The following is a 23453-nucleotide window of genomic DNA, read 5'->3' as shown; positions in this document are numbered from 1 at the left end:
AGCAGTAGGAAACGGGCAGTGAAGCCGTAAGACTCCACTGCCTGTTTCCCTTACAAGGAATGGCGGCACCGGGACCCGAGAGCCGAGGGACGGGTCGGCCTCGGGCGGCCGACATCGCGGGCACCCTGGACAGGTGAGTGTGTTGATTAAGTCAGCAGCTGCAGTGTTTGCAGCTGCTGACTTTTTTTTTTTTTTTTGTATAACCGGCCCTCCTCTTTAATGTGGTCAGTTTTTAAATGGGAAAGCAGAGGGACTGGTGGGAACATACAAATGAAGGAATACACAGAGAACAGGAGACGTTCTCATACAAGTACATGGTACAGCAGCCACATATTAAGAATATGAAATATCTTTACATATTCTTTAAAGTCCATATAAAATAACATGAAGGACTACCTTCATCCAAGATACTTTGCCCATTAAAGACTACCCTGTCCTCCAGGGTGACGAGGCTGCTGTGTGACTTCACCCTGGTAAATGTGGTGAAAAAAGCAGATCTACTGCTACTGACCGGCGGCTGCGGGAAAAAGCAAAATGCGGCGAAGCCACACATTTTTGCCATGAATTTAGGTTTTCCCACGAGCGAGGTAAATGTAGACCAGTCTACATGAAGCCTTACTATTCCTGTCTGCCTGGACGCCTTCTCCCAGTTCATGTTGAGCAGATTGGGAAGGATCCTGTTGCCAGTCCTGTATCGACTAATCAGTTTCAAGTCTTCATATTCTGCTCTGAGACAGAAAAAAATTATAGCTTTAATCTGATTGGTTGCTTTGGGAGATACCCATTGTACAGACTATTACAGTCACTAAATAGTTACATACTTTCTGTAATACGAGGCAGTGACCGCATTACCTCATTAAGTGCTGCCTGGCCTGCTTCTCATCTAAACTGCTGCCATTACATAGTGGAAGCCGCAGTCTACGCTTAGGGGCCGATTTAAGGTGAACCTGTATTTTAGGCCTCATGCACACAGGCGCTTTTTGAGCGTAAGTAAAATGGTGCATTTTGGCACCGGTGGTGCTTGCAAACCACTGCCAGCACCCTGAAATACCCAGTGGTTGTACCCACATCCGAGTAGTAGTGTACGGAGTCATATGTGAACAGAGCTATAAACCTCGAATACAGAATCTCCACGTTCGGGATGAACACTATATTACCAAAAGTATTGGGACGCCTGCCTTTACACGCACATGAAATTTAATGGCATCCCAGTCTTCATCTGTAGAGTTCAATATTGAACCCTTTGCAGCTATAACAGCTTCAACTCTTCTGGGAAGGCCGTTCACAAGGTTTAGGAGTGTGTCTATGGGAATGTTTGACCATTCTTCCAGAAGAGCATTTGTGAGGTCAGGCACTGATAAATTGGACTAGAAGGCCTGGCTCGCAGTCTCCGCTCGAATTTATCACAAAGGTGTTCTATCTGGTTGAGGTCAGGACTCTGTGAAGACCAGTCAAGTTCCTCCACCCCAAACTCGCTCATCCATGTCTTTATGGACCTTGCTTTGTGCACTGGTGCACAGTCATGTTGGAACAGGAAAGGGCCTTCCCCAAACTGTTCCCACAAAGTTGAGAGCATGAAATTGTCCAAAATGTCCCACGTTGTGCCTTGCGCTCTCAGTCGGGCCCTTCCCAGGTCATGGTGGGAGGAAAGCCATGACAAGGACTACTGATGCGGGTGAAGGGTGGCACAGGCAGCACTCCTTTACTAGGCTCATGCCCCATTGGGTCAGCGGGGGGGGGGGGGGCCCAGGACCAGTAAAGGTGTGCTGCCTGTACCCCCTCATCAGCAACCCTGCAGGATTGTACCACACAGAACCTTATAGGAGCCTTAAAGTTATTGTAAACCCTTCTGTGACTGGCCTCAGGAGATGCACATAGATGAAGCAAATCCTCCTACATAGGTTCTACCTGTCTATCTATCTCTCCTCTGCAACCTTCTAAAGCACACATATTATACATTATTCCTAAGCTTCAGAAGGCAGAGGGTGGGGATCTGATGTCACACACTGCACAGCATAGAGCTGAGACCTTAGTGTAATCTGAGACCTGAGTGGAAGGCGTGGACACAACCCCTCTCTGCACAGTTTTAAAGGGAAACATGCACAGCTGAGGCTGTGCATAACCTGCTGTGTGCTGGAGAGGAGATGGGGGTCTGTCTTTCGGGATTGTCTGGTGTCGGTGTAGACCAGTAACCTCCAAACTGTGGCCCGGGGACCAAATGTGGCTTTTTGCTTGCCTTTATGTGGCCCTTTATCTGTCACCAGTGATGGGACACCATTCCTCCCCACTATCACCAGTGGTGGGGCACCATTCCTCCCACTGAGACCAATGGTGGGGCACCATTCCTCCCACTGAGACCAATGGTGGGGCACCATTCCTCCCACTGAGACCAATGGTGGGGCACCATTCCTCCCACTGAGACCAATGGTGGGGCACCATTCCTCCATCTGACACCAACATTGGGATACTGTTCTTTTTCACTGATACCAAGGAGGGGCATTGTTTACTCAACTGACTCTTTTTTTTGGCGTTTTCTACACCCACCAGTCACATTCTGCCCCTCCAGTAAAGTCATTGTACAGTAAACTGGCCCTTTGTTTAAAAGTTTGGAGACCCCTGGTATAGACTGTCAGGAGTGACTCATGCAGATAGCAGAGGAATGAGAGAGCAGACAGAAATCACCCTCAGTGCATTGAATTGAGGTAAGTACACATTATAGAAGGATATGCTTTGTTCATTTTTTATTTCGGAGGCTTAAAGCCACTTTTAGAACTCCTTTTTACACATCATTTAGCATGATGCACTTAAACATTAAAACATATACCTGATGTTATTTCCACCGGTCCCCGTTCAGTTAATTAAATTATCCGGCCGGCAATTAGCTTCTTCTTCACCCTCTGTGCCCGGCAGATGATGAGTGAGGGATACATCACAGTGAACATTGTGTAAATTTCGTGCCCATTTTGACCGCTAATGAATGTAAAAAGAAAAATAACAAAATGTTCCGAGGTAAACGAAGCTCTCTGCAATTAACCGATTCATTGAATTTCAATATCAATTATGCCTGTGTTCTTGTGTATGCGCGGTAATACAAAGCCGGCACGGTGCCCCCGGCCTGTCCCTACCTCTAAACTGCCGCCGAAACGCCATGTCCTTGGAAAAAGATAGCGCCAATTAAAGCCGGTTAATGAGGCCTACATGCAAATGAGGCTGATGCATATGTATGAATCGCAGGCTGGTCCTCTGTTGCCTTCATTTAAATAATCTTATTGTACGGCAATTGTCTTTTTTTTTTTTTTTTTAATTGGTTCCATTGCACATGCCCGGGGTGTTTATTTTCTTTATTGTTACTTCCAGGAAGCCTACGGACCTCAAGAATGTACCTGTAACCCCCCCACTTCTCATCCGAGGGGATAACTTGAGAGAACTTGGATATTCACATTGGACCGGCAAAGGTGACCTTTTGGAATTGTAAGTTGGATTTTCCTTTTTATATTTCCCAGATAATTGTTGAAGCAGAACTACAGGCAGCTGATCTAAATTATACGAATCTTACTTAATCTGCCAAAAATTTGTGGTCAACTTATAGAGATAGAGAAGAATACAAAGAAGTGGTAAAGTCCGGCTATAATTTATTGTTCAAGGCATTCGTTAAAATTCCAACACGGTTCAGGGGTTTTTAGGGGACTCCCTTCATCAGAGCTTAAACAGTAGTTATTTAAAAAGAAAAATAAATTCCTTAGATGTGGCGACATTAGCTTGGTTCTTTCAGGCTTCTTTCTCTTTTATTTCACCTGGTAATTAACGCAGTTCCTGTCCGTGGGTGGCTACGCTCACTCCTCCACTGCATCTATGAATGGAGGCTTGGCTGGTCCTCAAGCTGGATTGCTTATATGTCTGCTTTTTTGTTCATCTCCATTACATGGGTAATGATAGATTCGTAGTTTACAGGAAGTGACAAGGACACTATATTTCTGGAGGGATCAATGGGAATATTTTGTACTTGCGAGAAAATTCTCTTTTCCTGGAAAAATGGCACAATGCAGCCACCACAGCTAAGGACTGGTAAGCTGCAATGTAAAAATGTTTTTTTCTTTGGTTTAATTATCTGAAGTTTTTGGCAAGATAAATCTAGAAAACAGGACATAGAATAAATGAGAGAGTTCTAAAGGTACCCATCTCTATATATGACCTATGGACAGCTAGAAGTGGTTGGCCACCTTCAGCTTAACTTTTTCTGTAACCTTGAAGGACAATTTGCTACTCATCTGAACAGCTTTTTCTTTAGCTTTAATGAAGCTTCAGGAGAAGCTGGTCAATAGCGAACCATCCATGAACAGTTCAGAACAAGTCCGGTAATTGTAACTAACTACTAATGGCTATGCCATGAGGTCACAATGACCTCAACAATGTAATTCCCACTGACTACCAATGTAAGGAACATTCTTCCCATTCCACCAATGTAAGGATTATTCTTCCCATTGACCATCTGTTGGGGCCCTTTCTTACACTGAGCATCAATGTAAGGCACTTTCTTCTGACTGACCACCTATGTAAGGAGCATTCTTCTTATTGACTAGCTTTGTTAAGATCCTTCTTCCGTCTGACCACCAATGTAAGGATTATTCTTCCCATCGGCCAACTATGTTTAGATCCTTCTTCCAAATGAGCACCGATGTAAGGAACATTCTTCTTACTGACCACCAATGTAAGAAGCATTCTTCCAGTTAATCAGCTATTTTAGGGTGGTCCTTCCCACTGAGCATTAATGTAAGGAGCATTCTTCCCATTGACCATCTGTGTTGGGGTCCTTCTTTCATCTGACCACCAATGTAAAGAACATTCTAGCCACTGACCCCCCAAAGTAGGGAGCATTCTTCCCATTAACCATCTATGTTAGGGTCCTTCTTTCCACTGAGCACTAAATTAAAAAGCATTCCTCTCATTGACCATGAATGTAAGAAGCATTCTTCCCATTGACCAGCTATGGTAAGGTCCTTCTTCTCACTGGACACTAAAGTAAGGAACATTCTTCCCATTGGCCAGCTATGTTGGGGTCCTTCTTCTCACTGGACACTAAAGTAAGGAACATTCTTCCCATTGACCATCTATATTGGGGTCCTTCTTCTCACTGGACACTAAAGTAAGGAACATTCTTTCCATTTACCATCTATGTTGGGGTCCTTCTTCTCACTGGACACTAAAGTAGGGAACATTCTTCCCATTGACCATCTATGTTGAGGTCCTTCTTCCAACTGAGCACCAATGTAAGGAACATTCTTCCCATTGACCATCTATGTTAGGGACCTTCTTCCCATTGACTATCTACATTATTTTAGGGCCCTTCTTCCCACTTGGCACCAGTGTAGGGGAACATTCTTCCCATTGACCACCAGTGTAAGGAGTACCCATGCAAAGGACGTTTTTCTCACTCCCCACCAATGAATGGTGGACCTTCTCCCAATGACAACCAATATAAGGGGGCCCTTCACTGACCATCAATGCAAGAAACACTAAAAAATGTTACTGTTCATGCTTTTTTTCCGGTCTTTATTATTATATTATTATTTCTGAACATGAAAGCCATAGAGAGTAAGCCAGATATGCAAAATATGCTACATTACTTATTCCTTTTTTATGTATTCTCATGTAACTTAAGGTAATAAAGATGCAAGCTTTTGGCATAACTTAGATCCCTTCTTCAGGCTTTTATGCATGTCTCCATTCCAAATGCTCTGCGTTAATCGATAACTAACACCGTGCTCCAACCTACTCTTCATGCTAATAAACTGTGAGTGGCACATATATTAATTATCAGGGGTTCCTTGAGACTTTCCAAGGGTTCCTTTATTTTAAAAAGATTGGGAAAAGCTGCTCGGTGTATATGAAGAATCCTCCAATATGTCGGAGAGTCTGGTGAGTATGGTGGTACTATGTATCTTGTTGGCGGAACTATTTCTGAACATGTTCATCTGTTTTACAAACAAGCAGAAGGTGCTCATTTCCATAAAAGGCCTCCAAGCTGAACCACTGAAGCTGCCAGTAACATTTGGCAATGTTAAAGTCAATACCAACAGCATCCAAGTTGACCTTTGCCCTAAACTAGCTGTAAGACAATGGGCTCAAGGTACAAAGCTTTAAAGTTTTTTCGTTTCTCCAATCAGAGGTTTCATCCTTATAGACCAGGAGCCTCCAAACTTTCTAAAAAAAAAAGGGCCAGTTTACTGCTCTTTAAAATTTAGAAGGGCTGGATTGGCCAATAGAAGTAGAAAATGCACTGGTGTCAGTGGGAGTAAACCATGCCCTCTCTTTAGTATTAGAAGGAATAATAGTGCCTCATTGTAGGTGTCATTGGAAGTAATAATGCACCATTGTTGGCATCAGTGAGAGGAATAGTGCCCCATCATTGGTGTCATTGGGAGGAATAGTGCACCATCGTTGGTGTCAGTGGGAGGAATAGTGCACCATCGTTGGTGTCAGTGGGAGGAATAGTGCACCATCGTTGGTGTCAGTGGGCGGAATAGTGCACCATCGTTGGTGTCAGTGGGAGGAATAGTGCCCCATCCTTGGTGTCAGTGGGAGGAATAGCTTTCCATTGTTAGTGTCATTGGGATCCATAGTACCCCATCTTTGATGTCAATAGTAGAGATGGTACCCCATCGTTGGTGTCAGTGGAAGTAGTAGTGTCAATGGGAAGAATAGTGCCCTATTGTTGGTGTCAGTTAGGGAAACAGGGCCCCATGGTTAGTATCAGTGGTAGGAATAGTGTTTTAACGTTGTGTCAGTGTAAAGCATAATGCCCTATTGTTGGTGTCAGTAGGAGGAATAGTGCCCCGTCGCTGGTGTTAGTGAGCGGAATAATGTACCATCCTTTAGGCTGGGTTCACACTATTCCCAATTGGATGTGGGTTTCCCCCGCATCCAATTCACATGTCAGGAGATTGTGACTGGCTGTCTATGGAGCCGGTTCACACATGGACTCGTGCTTCAGTGTGAACCCAGCCTTGATTTACTAAAACTGCATCACTCAGGTTCTTGTGCAGCTGTGCACAGAAGCCAATTAGCTTCTAACTTCAGCTTGTTTGATTAAGTTTTGATAATAAAACCTGGAAGCTGATTGGTTTCTATGCAGAACTGCACCAGATTTTGCACTCTCCAGTAAATCTCGCCCTTGGTGTCAGTAGAAAGAAGAGTGTACCATCGTTGGTGTCAATGAGAATAATAGTCTACCATCGATGGTGTCAGTGGGGGGAATAGTGCCCCAAGGTTGGTGTCAGTGGGAGAACTAGTGCCCTTTTCGTTGGTGTCAGTGTGATTGAAATAGTGCCCGATCTTTGGTGTCAGTGTTTGGACTAGTGCCCGATTGTTGGTGTCGGTGTGAGGAATAGTGCCCGATCTTTGGTGGCAGTGTGAGGAATAGTGCCAGATTGTTGGTGTCAGTGTGAGGAATAGTGCCTGATCAGCGTCAGTGTGAAGAATAGTGCCTGTTCGTTGGTGCCACTGTGAGGAATAATGCCATATTGTTGGTGTCAGTGTGAGGAATAGTGCCCGATCGGCGTCAGTGTGAGGAATAGTGCCCGATCGGCGTCAGTGTGAGGAATAGTGCCTGGTCGGCGTCAGTGTGAGGAATAGTGCCCGGTCGGCGTCAGTGAGAGGAATAGTGCCCGGTCGGCGTCAGTGTGAGGTATAGTGCCGATCGGCGTCAGTGTGAGGAATAGTGCCGATCGGCGTCAGTGTGAGGAATAGTGCCGATCGGCGTCAGTGTGAGGAATAGTGCCCGATCGGCGTCAGTGTGAGGAATAGTGTCCGATTGTTGGTGTCAGTGTGAGGAATGGTGCCCGATTGTTGGTGTCAGTGTGAGGAATATCGCCCCAAGGACCGGATGAAAGCAAAGAGCCACAGTTTGGAGACCACTGTTCTAGACATTTGCTATCTGAAATGTGATTCCATTTTATATTTTTCTTTTGCATACTTACCCTCGGTAAACTGAGTAAAATGACAGTTTAAAGCCATTGGGGAATGCCACTTATTACAATTTCACAATTCACCAAAGCATCAACGCTGCCTTAATTAGAGAAAACTGGAGCTTGTGAATATTTATAACATTTTGTGTGGATCTCGTCTCTCGGTTGCACGCAAAATAATTACCGCTGATATTTCCTGAGCATGTGGATGGATCACCTCCGGCTCTGTCGGTAACTTTGCCTAGCAACTACTTGCTGACCTTGAATATTATATAATAATTATCTAACATTTCGTTTTCTGCCATTGTTGTAGGATGATTTAAGCCTCTTGTTTAAACACTTATTAAATTCCGCGCATGATAACCGCACTCCTGATAATAAAGGAGCACTACAGTCATAAATTATAATAAACCGAAAAAATGTATGCAAGGGGCATAATCCACCCTTCAAAGGTCGCTGTTTTTCACCAATCATTTATTTATTACAGACATGTATATAACGCCAACCATTGACATTCACATCCTCCCCTATCCTCAAGGGACTTACAATCTAAGGTCCCTATCTCCCATACATACATACACATACTAAGGCCAGAAAGGACTGGAGCCAATTAACCTACCAGCATGTCTTTGGCATGTGGGAGAGAAGCCAGCCTACTTGAAGGAAGCAAGCACAGAGAGAACAAATGTAGAATTCACCCTGGCTAGCTTTTCAACCAGGAACTCCAGTGCTACAAGGCAGAAATACTAACCACTAACATTTGACTATTTATGCACCCACCTAGTTAGGGTTTAGGATGTTAGGCAAATTTAGCTTGGTTCCTCTGTAGCCAGTGGAGCGGTGGTTGATTATTTTATCCTGCTCAGTGCTTCACAGGCTGCTGGTTGGTCAGATTTATTTTCCCCTGCGATTCTAGAGGGTTCTGGAATTATAGTGCGGGGGGGGGGGGCAAGAAGGCAAGAGGGTAGCCCGAATATTTATGGGGACCCAGCCAATCCCTCAGGAGGTGTGCCTAGTAGGTGGTTGGAGAGCCCATAAATAGCCTGAGGCTTGGAGCAGGAGTTGAGTTGGTTCTGGGTCCAGTCCAGCAGGAGGAGCCCTCTGCCCCCCCCCCCCCCCCGGGGCAGTCCACTGGAACGCTGTTTGGGGGTCATCGTGGCCCCGGCTCTAGCATAGCTGAGAAGCCTATTTCAAGCCAGGTCTTTGGTTCTGGTCTGAAGAGTGCCCAATGGAAGATGGAGAAGCGTCTCCAGCTGTCCTGTGGTATTGTTATTTCTCCCTCACTGAAGAGTGCTCAGTGGATATTAGGCAACTGATTATCCTGTGGTATTGAGTACTGACAAAAATTCAGACCCCTAGTGACCAATCTCTGTCCCTCCCACAAAGGCTCTAGTCTTTATTCAGTCAGTGGTGAATCATCCGGGACTTCTCTTATCTGCTTTACCTGTCTTGTGACCCAGTGAGGTATCAGTGGGAAGAGAAGTGTCCTCTAGAAACTCAGTGTCCTTTTTGGGTATCCCATGATCCCACTCACCCCATCCAAATTCAGTCTGCATTAATAAAAAAAACATAAAAACATCCCCTAGACCAGGGTTCGCCAACCAGTGATCCATGGATCTCTGATTGTCCACGGGGAACTTTTGGTGGTCTCCAGGGGTTCTAACCGCAAATCAACACTGTGGTAGATGCATACTGCCCAATGTTTTTCTCAGATGTATACCGCCCATTGTTGTTCTCAGTGTGTGTTGACAGTCAATACTGTCAGCGCGCATTGATACCCAATGTCTCCTCTGTAGTTCCGGCTCCTGTGTACTCAGAGGGAGGCGCCGGGAGTAATGTAGAGAGTGGGAGGTGAAGGAGGGGACTTCCAATGGCAGCACCAATCAGACTTTGGGAGGGAGCACGGAGATAGAGCACATGGCTGGATAAGGAGATGCGATCCAATGATGAGTCTGTGTCTGTGTAAGGCAGCAGTGTGATGCAGAGTGTGTGGGGGGCAGAAAGCCAGAGCATTGTGTGTAGGGATGAGCCGAACACCCCCCGGTTCGGTTCGCACCAGAACTTGCGAAAGACCCCCGCGTTCCCCCATTGAAGTCTATAGGACTCGAACGTTCGAATTGGAAAGTGCTAATTTTAACGGCTAATATGCAAGATAGTGTCCTAAAAAGGGTTTGGCGACCTGCCTCCTGCCTCAGGGGACATGGGTCACTGCAAAAAAAAGTTTTAAAAACGGCCGTTTTGGCGGGAGCACTGATTTTAATGACGATTAAAGTGAAAAAAAAAAAGTGAAATATTCCTTTAAATATGGTGCCTGCGGGGTGTCTGTAGTATGCCTGTGAAGTGCCACGTGTTTCCCGTGTTTAGAACAGTCCCTGCACAAAATGACATTAAACGGAAATAACACCATTTAAAACTGCTTGCGGTTTTAATGTTATATCTGGTTCCTGCAATATGGTTGAAAATCATTGAGAAACATGGCATGGGTAGCCCTCCCTGCCCATTACCAGCCTATTTGGGTCTTGTACGCATATTAAGGGGAACCCCGTACCCATATTAAAAAAAGGAAATGCGTGTGGCCCCCAGGCCCTATATACTCAGAACAGCAGTATACAGGCGGTGCAAACAAGACAGGGACTGTGTAGGTTTGTTGTGTTAAGTTGAATCTGTTTGTCATTTTCAACCGGTACATTTTTAAAGTGTAGGTCCATTCAAAAAAACTATTTTTAAGCTTTTTGGAAAACATAGGGAAGGGTTATCACCCCTGTATAATTTGTTTTGTCGTCCATCTTTTTTCATCTCACTTGCTGCTGTCTCCTTGCGTTTGCAAGTAGGAGATGTTTGTAAGTTGGATGTTTGAAAGTAGGGGCCTGCCCTATATTATAGCGGTATGTACTGGGTACAGAGCACGCAGACAGCACGCACTATCTCCTAACACTACTGACTGCAAGCTCTATTATTAACCACTTGTTAGCCCAATGTTTGCATAAAGTGAAAGATGAAGTTATGCTGAGTAAATAGATATCAAACATGTCACTCTTCAAAATTGCACATGCCCGTGGAATGGCGCCAAACGTCGCTACTTAAAAAATCCCCATAGGCGACGCTTTAATTTTTTTTTTACTGGTTACATGTTTTGAGTTGCAGAGGAGGTCTAGGACTAGAATTATTGCTCTCGCTCTAACATTCTCGGCGATACCTCACATGTGTGGCACATGCGAGCACATGGGGACATGGGCGCTTTAATTTTTATTTTATTTTTTTATTGTTCATTTTACTTTATTTATTTTAGTTTGACATTTTTTTCCCCAAAAATATATTTTTGATCACTTTTATTCCTATTACAAGAAATGTAAACATCCCTTGTAATAGGAATATGGGGTGACAGGTCCTCTTTACAGTGAAATCTGGGGGGGGTCAATATGACCCCACATCTCACCTCTAGGCTGGGAAGCCTGAAATAAAAAATAAAAAAAAGATTCTGGCTTTGATCGTACTGGCGAGTTGGTAGAAGCACCGGAGGGCGGTGAGGGGTGGGGGGCGTCTATGGCTGGGTATTTCAGGGTATCACAGAGTATGGCTGGGTATCTCTGAGTATGGCTGGGTATGGCAATTTATGGCAGGGTATTACAGAGTATTGGCGGGGTACTACAGAGTAATAGCGGGGTACTGCAGAGTATTGGGGGGTACTACAGAGTAATGGCAGGGTACTGCAGAGTATTGGGGGTACTGCAGAGTATTGGGGGTACTGCAGAGTATTGGGGGTACTGCAGAGTATTGGGGGTACTGCAGAGTATTGGGGGTACTGCAGAGTAATGGCGGGTACTGCAGAGTAATGGCGGGTACTGCAGAGTAATGGCGGGTACTGCAGAGTAATGGCGGGTACTGCAGAGTAATGGCAGGGTACTGCAGAGTATTGGGGGGTACTGCAGAGTAATGACGGGTACTGCAGAGTATTGGGGGGTACTGCAGAGTATTGGGGGGTACTGCAGAGTATTGGGGGGTACTGCAGAGTATTGGGGGTTACTGCAGAGTAATGGCAGGGTACTGCACTGCAGAGTAATGGCAGGGTACTGCAGAGTATTGGGGGTACTGCAGAGTATTGGGGGTACTGCAGAGTATTGGGGGTACTGCAGAGTATTGGGGGTACTGCAGAGTATTGGGGGTACTGCAGAGTAATGGCGGGTACTGCAGAGTAATGGCGGGTACTGCAGAGTAATGGCGGGTACTGCAGAGTAATGGCGGGTACTGCAGAGTAATGGCAGGGTACTGCAGAGTATTGGGGGGATACTGCAGAGTAATGACGGGTACTGCAGAGTAATGACGGGTACTGCAGAGTATTGGGGGGTACTGCAGAGTAATGGGGGTTACTGCAGAGTAATGGCGGGTACTGCAGAGTAATGGCAGGTACTGCAGAGTAATGGCAGGGTACTGCAGAGTATTGGGGGGTACTGCAGAGTATTGGGGGGTACTGCAGAGTAATGACGGGTACTGCAGAGTAATGACGGGTACTGCAGAGTATTGGGGGGTACTGCAGAGTAATGGGGGTTACTGCAGAGTAATGGCAGGGTACTGCACTGCAGAGTAATGGCAGGGTACTGCAGAGTATTGGGGGTACTGCAGAGTATTGGGGGTACTGCAGAGTAATGGCGGGTACTGCAGAGTAATGGCGGGTACTGCAGAGTAATGGCGGGTACTGCAGAGTAATGGCGGGTACTGCAGAGTAATGGGGGGTACTGCAGAGTAATGGCAGGGTACTGCACTGCAGAGTAATGGCAGGGTACTGCACTGCAGAGTAATGGCGGGGTACTGCAGAGTAATGGCAGGGTACTGCAGAGTATGCACTGGTATTGCAGAGTATTGGCAGGGAATTGAGGGGTTAAATTCGGTGAGCAGCGATGTGGGCACTGCAGATGCAGCCCACATCGCTGCTGACACCGATCTCTTTCCCCTCCGCTGTACCGATCGGTACAGAGAGGGGAGGGAGGAACAGGTGTCATAACATGACGCCGGTTTGTTTCCAAGTGATCACTCCGTCATTTGACGGAGCAATCACGTGGTAAACGGCCGCTATGAGCGGCCGTTTACCGTGATCCGTGATGCGACCCGGCGGTCACGGATGCTCTCGAGTGCGCACACCTCGGGGCACGCGAGAGCAGAATTCTGGGAGGCCATTAATTAACGGCCTCTCAGAGTTAAACAACCCCCCTGAAGCCGTTAATCGGCAATGGGCAGTTGTTAAGTGGTTAAAGCTAGATCACTAGCTATATAGGTGAGGTGAATATAGTGGTGTATACTGCAGTCAGGGCACAGACAACAACCACTACACAGCAGCAAGATAGGAAATCAGCCAAAAACGATCGGTGTGTACTGTGTTGAAGGTACACAGAACACCCACTGCTTCAGATGCTAAGTAACACACTACACGAGGCCGCCTCAAAGGCGGCCTTATATAGTGTGGGGCGTGCACTACACAGCCTGAGCTATGATTGGCCACAGGCAGGATGCCTGTGGCCAATCATGGCTCTCCTCGCTGCCGGCGCTGCGATTGGCCAAGCATGCGGGGTCACAGTGCATGCTTGGCCAATCATGGGGCAGCAATGCACTGCGCCACCGCAGTGCATTGTGGTCCGCGAGCGCGTCACTCAAATTTTGACGCGAACGGCCCAAACGTTTGGAATTCGCCGAACGGCCGAACAGCCAATGTTCGAGTCGAACGTACGTTCGACTCGAACACGAAGCTCATCCCTAATTGTGTTTATAAGGCAGCAGTGTGATCCAGGGAGAGGGGAGCAGAGAGCCAGAGCATTGTGTGTATAAGACAGCGTTGTGATCCAGGGGGAGGGGGCAAAGATCCGGAGCATTGTGTGTGTGTTTGTAAGCCAGCAATATGATCCAGGGAGAGGGAGGCAGACAGCCAGAGCATTGTGTGCATAAGGCAGCAATGTGATCTGGGGGGGGGGGGGGTAGAGAGCCAGAGCATCATGTGTAAAAGGCAGCAGTGTGATCCTGGGGGAGAGGGACAGAGAGCTGGAGCATTGTGTGTATAAGACAGCAGTGTGATCCAGGGGGAGGGGGACAGATAGCCAGAGCATTGCGTGTATAAGGCAGCAGTGTGATCCAGGGGGAGGGGGCCAGAGAGCCAGAGCATTGTGTGTGTGTGTGTATAAGCCAGCAATGTGATCCAGGGGGAGGTGGGCAGAGAGCCAGAGCATTGTGTGTATAAGGCAGCAGTGGGATCCAGTTGGAGAGGGGTAGAGAGCTGGACCATTGTGTGTATAAGGCAGCAGTGTGATCCAGAGGGAGGGGGGCAGATAGCCAGAGCATTGCGTATATAAGGCAGCAGTGTGATCCAGGGGGAGGGGGGCAGAGAGCCCGAGCATTGTGTGTAAAAGGCAGCAGTGTGATCCAGGGGGAGAGCCAGAGCATTGTGTGTAAAAGGCAGCAGTATGATCCAGGAGGAGGGTGCAAAGAGCTTTAGCATTGTTAAAGCAGCTGTGTGATCTAGGGGGAGGGAGGCAGAGAGCCAGAGCATATTATATATATATATATGGCAGCAGTGTGATCCAGGGGGCAGCGAGCCAGAGCATTGTGTGTAAAAGGCAGTAGTGTTATCCAGGGGGAGGGGGCGAAGAGCCAGACCATTATGTACAGTATATAAGGCAGCAGTGTGATCCAGGGGGAGGGGGGCAGAGAGATGGAGCATTTTGTGGATAAGGCATGTAAAGTTCATGTTAGTGGTCCAAGGGAATTCAAAATTGTGAGTTTAGTGGTCTGTGAGGTCCGAAAGTTTGACGAACACTGCCTACCACTGTTGTTGAGCCAGATAAAGAGAGAGAAAGGAATGCTGTGTTGGCACTAAATTTGAGGAAGGAATCTGCACATCATGGGCCGTTTCTTAAGGAGTGCGCTACAACTATATAACAATAGTGGGTTTGCCTATGACAACCAATCAGATCTTTGCCTTTCTCTTCTGTTCTGCAGTAAAAGAAATGGCATAGGCTCACATGCTTTTCATCAATAAGACCCAGATCGTGTTTCCCTGTTTCCTATATGTACTTTGACTTGTGTCCAAGGACGGGTGATTTATTAAGTATTTATTAATCTTAATGTTTATTATTTTCTGGATTTTCTCCCCTTTAAAATAACATGCGTGTCACACTCGGAGTTATAAATGATCCGCCCCGACTGCAGATCTCCGCTTATTTATTAAGTGCAGCGCTGGTTTATTTAATGTCTGGCGTGACGCTAACATACAGCAGAAGGTCAGAGGTGTCGTAAACAGCCTTAATGTAAACGGTATTCTCCAGTAGCCATCAGGGAGTGAAAACCGTTGTCTGTGTAATGTATGGGATCGTGCGATGTGAATACAGAGACCCCCGTATATCATTTTATCGGAGGCGGTGAAGAAATATATAGGCCGAGTGTATTTAATATAAGAAATGATAAACACTTGATGCTTGTAAACGTGTGTAATGCATTTAGATGCATCAAGTGCTTGGGCGTTAACCCATTTCATTGGCCGGAATAATCATTTATTCCGGCCATTGAAATGAATTAACGCGCGCCTAACGTTAATGTGCATTCAAATGTGTTTACAAGCATCAAACGCTTTTTCGGCCAAAACGCCTCTGCGCCTGGCAGCGTTTTTTTTTTTTTTTTCTGCCTCTGAACGCCCTCACTTCTCTATGCATGCATGGACACATAGGCTAACATGCAGGGGTGATTAAAAGCAGGAAAAAAAAAGCCACTGGGAACAGCACTAAAAAGTCCAGGCCTAATAACGGAGTGGAAGAGTTGGGTGGTGGACCAACAGATCATGTGGGAGTCTAGACATTATGGATGACTTTTTTTTTTTTTTTTAAGGAAAAGTATAAAAAAATAAAAATAAATAAATAAAAAAATTCAAGTGAAATAAACAATAATAAAAACAATGCAGAAGTGAACACATAGGTACGTCCCACATACGTAAACGGCATTCAAACCATACATGTGAGGTATCGCGATAGAGCGAGAGCAATCATTCTAGCCCAAGACCACCTCTCTAACTCTAAACAGGTAACCTGTAAAAAAAAAAAAGTTTTTTTTTTTTTTTGTAAAGTGTTGCCTATGGGGATTAAGTACCGAAGTTTGGGGCCATTCCACGAGTGTGCGCAATTTTTGCGCAATTTTTGCGCAGTTTTTTACTCAGCGTAACATCATCTTTGAAAAATTGCTGCACAAATGCCATGTGATATAAAAAGCTGCAACAACCACCATTTTATTCCCTAGGGCAGTGATGGCGAACCTTGGCACCCCAGATGTTTTGGAACTACATTTCCCATGATGCTCCACTACACTGCAGAGTGCCTGAGCATCATGGGACATGTAGTTCCAAAACATCTGGGGTGCCAAGGTTCGCCATCACTGCCCTAGGGTCTCTGCTAAAATTAAATAATGTTTGGGGGTTGCTGCGGTGGCATTTTGCAGGCAGATTTAACCCCTTTTCGGCCACTAGCGGGGGGTGGGTTAAAACCACCCCACTAGCGGCAGAATATCGTCGCTAAAACAACGGTAAAGCGGCACTAAAAATATCACCGCTTTACCGCTGACGCCCTAGGGGGCACAGTGTGAAAGGGCTCTAAATGTGGGGGAGGTGCGTCGACAGGAGGAATGTAAAAATCCGTGTTCCTGCTTAGCAGGAACGCAGGATCAGCATGTTTCCCCTCTCGCAGAACAGCAATCTGCTTTGTTTATACGCTCTGCCTTTCTTCTGAACGATCAGCGGGTCCCGGCGGACATCGCATCTGTCGGACCCGCAGATTGGCTCCCGGTGTGTCCAATCACAGAAGGAGCGGGTCTCCCGGGGGGGCGTGCACCAGACCTGGAAGTGTCAGTTCACGTACCAGCTACGTGATCTGGTGCAGGGTGGTCGCCCCGCCACAGTAAATCTACGGCAGGCGGTCACTAAGCGGTTAAATAATGCATTTAATAATGCAGTGGCGATTACAGAGCTGCATGAATTAGCGTCTTTTCTATCTGCCCGGAGTTCAGCTTTAATTTCCCGTTTTTCTGGCATCCACAGGGCTGAGTGTTTTCTTTGCGATAAATCACAGAGGGAAGGTTTTTTTTTGATTTTTTTTTTTTTGATTTTTTTTTTTGGAGCGTCTTGGAAACATAATGACAGCAATCTGGGGAAGCTTGAAGTGATTCTTTGTATCGGTCTTTTATTGAAATCAGTATCTATTGTGTTGAAGAGCTTAACTTTGCTGAACTAAGCCAGCACTCCGACGGTTCACACTTTTTGTGCCAGATGAGTTTGGAACCGTTTTTATTTAAAGCGAAGTTCCAGTCTGTAAAAAAAAAAAAAAAAAAAAAAAAGAATCGGAAATTTCGTAGATCGCCGCACAACGATTGCAGCAATCTTATCCAGAAGTGGGAGCAGGCACCTGGTTTTGACAGCAAACAAGCAGAGATTCCCCTTTTTGGGTGGAGCTCCACTTTAAAGGTACACTATAATTAATGTGTATGGAAACCCCAACAAAGAACTTCTCTTTGGTGGCATTTTGGTCTATTAGGCTACATTTTTAGATGTGCCTGCAAATTTTAGCATCCTATGAAAAGTGATCCACATTCTGATGGCTTTTCAGAGGCGTTTGACAGACGGTGAGGAGGCAGAGGCGTTTAATGTCACCTCCTCACTGCCTGTTTTAACCCCTTAAATGCCACACCAACCCCGGTGGCGAGGTGTGTCTCACATTCGCTTGTATGTGCCATGTTTGGTGCAGACATGTGCAAATAGTTTACAGTTATGAAATAGTTTAACGCATTTTGAAAAATTTGTTAATTCGGAAATATCTAATAATAACAAATAAGCTATTATTAGTTTGTTACTATTTCAGATTTTCATATTTTAGGATTTTCATTCTTATTTTCAGTTATCCGAATTTCCGAATTTTTGCTTTTCGAATGTCCGAATTTTGGGATTTTCGAATTTCCAAAAATTTGGAATTTCGGAAATTTCGAAAATCCCAAAATTTGGACATTCGAAATGCAAAAATCTGGAAATTCGGAAATCTGAAAATAAGAATGAAAATCCGAAAAATTCAAAAGAACAAAAATCCGAAAATAAGAACATAAATCCAAAAATTCGAAAAAACTGAAATAGTAACAAACTAAAAATAACTTGACTATTACTAAGCTATTAAATTATAGGTATTGGAATTTCCTTTTAAATTTTGCTGTTAGTGAACGTAACGAATATGAATTTATCCAAGGTTGTGATTTATCCAAAATAATAAATGCTGTATCTAAACGAATGGAACATAACAAATTACTTTTTATTATTATTATAATTTATTATTAATTTGTTCCGTTCCATTTGTTTAGATGCGGCATTCGTTATTTCGGATAATTCGTAACTTCAGTTAAATTCCTATTTGTTATGTTCTCTAACAGCCACATTTGAAAGGAAATTTCAATACCTTTAATTTAATAGTTATTATTTAAAGTTTTTGGATTTTCTTTCTTATTTTCGGATTTTTGAACTTCCGGAAAAAAAACAAACAAAAAAAAAAAAAATGAAACGAAAATTTAACAAATTTTTCGGCAGTGCACATGTCTAGTTTGGTGGAAGTACTGTCCACTGAATATGACAGGAACATACCATGGATTCCCATAACATGAACTGTAGACAATTGGGGACTATGCCATACACGCATGTGCGTGTTAAAAAAGCAGTGACGTGTACAAGAGTACATATATGTACAGCCATTCACCTGTACGGGGGTCCTTGGCCACAGAAAAACACCAGGATCTTTATGGCGGACCCTATCTGCACCTTCAAACCTCCATGTAAATGAGGCTTGAATGATGAAACAGTTTAAATGGATTTTTTGTGCCGAGTGTGCAGGGGAATTTCTGTGTTCGGTGGAGCAGGGGTTGATTGTTTAGGCCGGCTCCGTGTCTCACAGGCTACTGATCTGATTACTTCCCCATGTATTCTAGAGGATTCTAGAATTATAGGGGGAGGAAGAACAGAGTAAGCAGCCTGAATATTTATAGGACTCCAGCCAATCCCTTGGGAGGTGTGCCCAGAAGGTGGTGGAAGAGCCCATAAATAGCCTAGGGCCCGAGCCAGGAGGCGCAGAGTTCTTGGCTCCAGTCCTGCTGGAGGAGAACCCTGTGCAGGTGCTCTGCCCATGGGGCAGGATTTCGGAAGGTGCCATCTAGAAGACATCAAGGTCCCATCTGAGGCTTCTGCTATGGGGGAATATTCGCAAATGTTTAGTCCTGGAGTTTGGGTCTGTGGCCACTCATCCTGCTATCATTGAGGCTTTAATACCTGTTCAAAAGGGTTAATCCCTTGGGATGAATCAATGATTGTGTTGTTCTCCCCGGTTTAACAGGTGTCTTACTGACACTGAACTAAGGAACAGGGGAAAGTTGAAGGAAGGGAATTTCTCAGATCGCACAAGTTCTCTGAAATTTGCCGTCGCTCTGTGAAGCTTGCATTCAAAAAATGATGTGAATATGGAGATAACAGGTTTATCTGTGGGGCAATTGTTCTTCCCTCACATTTTTTGGCAAAGACATGCCCCAGTGGACCTTTTAGAGGGCTTTGGGGATTGTTTGGAACCGTGATCCTTATTAAAGGTGAAATTGTATTAAAAAGGTCCTACAAAAGCCCTAGAAGAAGCCACGTTTGTGATGAAACATGTAGAGGCAACCATTTATTTTGTATTGTGACCACAGGGCTGACTCTGCCCCAATGTTTTAAGTAGTTTTATAGTATCTATGTAATAAATACATTTTCTATTTTTGGTTAATTTTAATGTTGATTGAAACATTTTTTTGCACCTCAAAATTCCATTTATTGCTCTTTGGGTATTTGTTGGGTCTGGAGAAGTTTACTGGAGACAGTGGAAAGTACCAGTAGTTGGGGGGCAAAGGTGTCCAGCTGTCTTATGGTGGTGTGAGTTCATGTTTTCCTCACTGGAGCGTGCCCTGGTAGATATTGGAGGCAACCAATGATCATGTGGGGGTTTGAGTAAATTACTCCAGTGCTGGAAGTTAGTGACTGTGTGCAGTTTTTTTTTTTGTCCATTGGGAAAAAAATAGTCTCCTGCCAGCATTAGAGTTTCTGTGGGACATTATGTGCAAGCTAGAGAAGAGTCCTCAAAGTGTTCCGTTCTTCATTTCTGGGGTATCCCATGCTCCCTCACCCCATCCCAGTTCTATGTTCCCATAAAACCCTAAGAAGGATCAGATCTTCAGGGTTTCTAAACAAAGAGCCAGTTTACTGTCCTTCAAACTGTAGAAGGGCCGGATTGTGGCAAAAGGGAGTAGAGAATGTCCTGGTATCAGTGGGAGCAAACAATGCCCCATTGGGAGGAATGGTGCCCCAATGTTGGTGTCAAAGCAAGCAATTGTGCCCCATCATTGGTGTCATTGGGAGTAATTGTGCCCTATCGATAGCGTCAGTGGGCAGCATAGTATCCCATTGCTGGTGTCAATGACAGGAATTATGACTTATTGTTGGCGTCAGTGGAAGGAATACAGTCCCAAGGGCCTGATAAAGGCAAGCAAAGGGTCGCATCTGGCCCCCGGGCTGCAGCTTGGAGACCACTGCCCCAGACTGATCCTTTGAGCCAGTGGGAGTGTGAAGAAAACACTATGTGCTTGATTGTGTGAGCCCTAAATGGGGGGAATAAGGGCTTAGTTCACCAACAGCTCCTTACGGGGTGTGCTACATATATTACACACCTAAAAAATTATAAAGTCTGCTTTTAAATACATTACCATAAAGGTCATGCCACAGCACCCTCTTTTATACTAAAATACTAAAATCAGCTTTTTCTCCAACAGAATTGGAGATCCAACAGCCAACCCAACCCTCTTCCAGCTTGTCTCAAAAAAGTTATGCCCCATACACACTATCAGATTTTCTGCTGATTTTTTTTTCCTTCAGGTTTACCAAACCATGTAGTGGAAGGGCCTGCCTGATTGCATACAAATTGAAACTCCTAAGGTTTGACCTCATATTATATGGTTTTGGTAAATCTGAAGGGAAAAACTCAGCAGAAAAAACGGATAGCGAGTATGGGTCTTCAGAAGTAGTCCAAGCATTACAGATGAAATTAAGAAAAATTCACTGCAAGGCTTCGTCCTCCAGAACAAAAAGTTTTTGGAGTTGCATTTTCATAGCTCGTTCTGCCAAAAGCTTAGCCTGAGGGTGACCGGGGGAGTTCCTCCATGGTGACATTCAGTCAAAGGAGTCTGCGGTGTTCCCGCAGGTTTAGAATTCATTCAAGAATAAAGTTTTATCATTCAACTGTGCAGGTATTTTTACTTGATATAGTTCATCTTCAGATTGTTTTGAAGTTTTTCCTCTTGTGAATTCACCGATCATAGGACTTATTATCCAGACTCGGCATCTACACAGGGAATCCTGTACAGCCGTGTGTTGTGATAAGACGATGGCCTGGGGGCTGCTGGGATGTAGACAGGCAGATGGCAGGTGGGGCAATTATCTGAGCAGGAGAGAGAAGAACACATGCAGTGGGGATTTTGTTGCCAAGTTTTGGCCCCCACCCTCCAAATATCTCCAGATTTAAGAATGTCCCATCTGAAATAAAGGAGTAATCTTTTTCGTTTTTTTAGTTTTTTTTTTTTTTTTTACATTATTTTTTCTTTTGTAGTTGCTATAAGTGTTATTAAGCTAATGTCAATGAATCTTATTATATTTAAAAATAAAGGATTACCGTGCTAGTTGAATCAGACAAACAAGTGAGGTAAGCACTATACCAATAAATAAATGAAGCCGCGCTAATGTTAATATACATAAAAATGACGGTAAGTGAACCAAAAACCCTAAATAATAATTTCAGTGGAATCGAGCATATAAAGTCCCTCAAACGCAGGTGAATGCGCATATGTTATAAATTGAGACTGGTTGAAACAGCACCCCGAACACCACTCAGACTTGGGAACCTCCACCACATGAAATGCAAGCTTACCCAGAAGCAAGCTAAATCGTGCTTGGGGCTTACAGCCCAGCCAGGGCCTTTATCCAAGGGACGGGAATTGCCAACACACAGTGATTCTTGGGGGGAAGGAAAGAAAGTCCCTTGATTCCCCCATCAACACAGTCAGTGTTGATGGGTGGGAACTCCTTCCGCAGTCCTATTGTGTTCTGCCTTCCCTGCCAGCAAAACCCGATTACTGCCAGCGGCTATAGCATGTAATTGCATGTAAAAAATCAGACAGGCTGGTTGTACCCAAGTCAATCCATTGATCGACTTGTGTACAACCAGCTTGCCCGTAGGTGGATCAGATCTTGAGTTTAATCAATTCGTGGCCGCCCTAAGCTTTCTCCTTTTTGGCTTCTCACTCTATCCTCTCTCAACTGACTTAGCATTAACTTGACCGTCACCTGTCACTTTATTGGTAGGGTGCTGACTATCTTGTCTAGGAGAACAATTTGCTCCAATAGTTTTTTGGGAAAAGCAACATCACTCATCTCTTGCTTCTTCCTATTCATACAGCAGTCAGGCCTTGTGGGTTCCGAAGGGTGGTTGTATTGGGCCTATATGGCTGACTGTCATCCTTTGTATCCTTTTTCAGTGGCGATGGTGGTAACAATTAGGCCTCTTTCAAACTGCAGTGACTTTAAAGTCATGCGATTTAAAAAAAAAATGTAACCACGATTTTGAAGCGATTTCAGGAAACGCCTGTGTAAACGTGAGCTTCATGGGCCTCAACTTGCATCAACGTTAGACCAAAGTAGTACAGGGACTACTTTGAAGTCAGGGCGACTTGAAGCTGCATAAAATATATGAATGGTTATCATTGGGAATCATGGGGTAAGATTTGTAATGCGACTCTGATGTCCAAAGTCGTACAAGTGTGAAAGGGGCCTTTAATCAATCTTAGTTGCTACCCCAAAAGCCCATGTCTTCTACTTGTGGCTTCCTCCCCCCCAGTCTATATCCATTAACTTAGCATTAACTTGACAGTCACCTTTCACCTTATTGGGAGGGTGCTCACAAGCTCCTCTAGGAGAACAATTTGCTCCAATCGTTTTTTGTTTTTTTCTCTTTCTGGGATAAGCAACATCACCAATCTCCTGTCCCTTCCAGTTGACAAAGCAATCAGGCCTTGTGGGTTTCAAAGGTTTTTGTTAGATTGGGCCTACCTGGTTGACCATCGCCATATGTATGTGGCCTCTAGTACTTTGAAAGTGTTGGCATATATGCAATTTCCTTCTATATGGATCCTTGCTTTGAGGGTCTCACTATGTATTAGTTGGACCGCCACAAATGATGGTGACTCAACAAATATATTTCCTCACTGGAGGGGTTTTCTGAAGCTTTACCGAACCTTGGGACTAGTACTCTATAGTCCTCTGGCAGTGAGTGTTTATTGAAATTAATAAAATGGACTAATTCGCTGATGCTTGGACATTTTTACAGTACTAAAGGCTTAACCAGAGCAGGAAATGGCAAAAATGTT

The 23453-nt window shown here is 44.8% G+C and overlaps 1 long non-coding RNA gene across 1 annotated transcript in view; it reads left to right on the top strand.

The window, feature by feature from the left end:
* The window catches only part of LOC143929541 (uncharacterized), a 186999-nt gene that overhangs the window by 66402 nt on the left and 97144 nt on the right, over positions 1-23453 (top strand). The window contains exon 2 of the long non-coding RNA XR_013262542.1: positions 3358-3471. This is a non-coding gene — a long non-coding RNA (uncharacterized LOC143929541). The remainder of the gene's footprint in view (positions 1-3357; positions 3472-23453) is intronic.

Source organism: Lithobates pipiens, unplaced genomic scaffold (genome assembly GCF_037356315.1).
Source record: "Lithobates pipiens isolate NorthernLeopardFrog02 unplaced genomic scaffold, aLitPip1_a1.2 Scaffold_24, whole genome shotgun sequence".
Lineage (NCBI taxonomy): Eukaryota > Metazoa > Chordata > Amphibia > Anura > Ranidae > Lithobates > Lithobates pipiens.
Note: the sequence above shows the minus strand (reverse complement) of the source record. Positions and strands in the feature narration are given on the sequence as shown.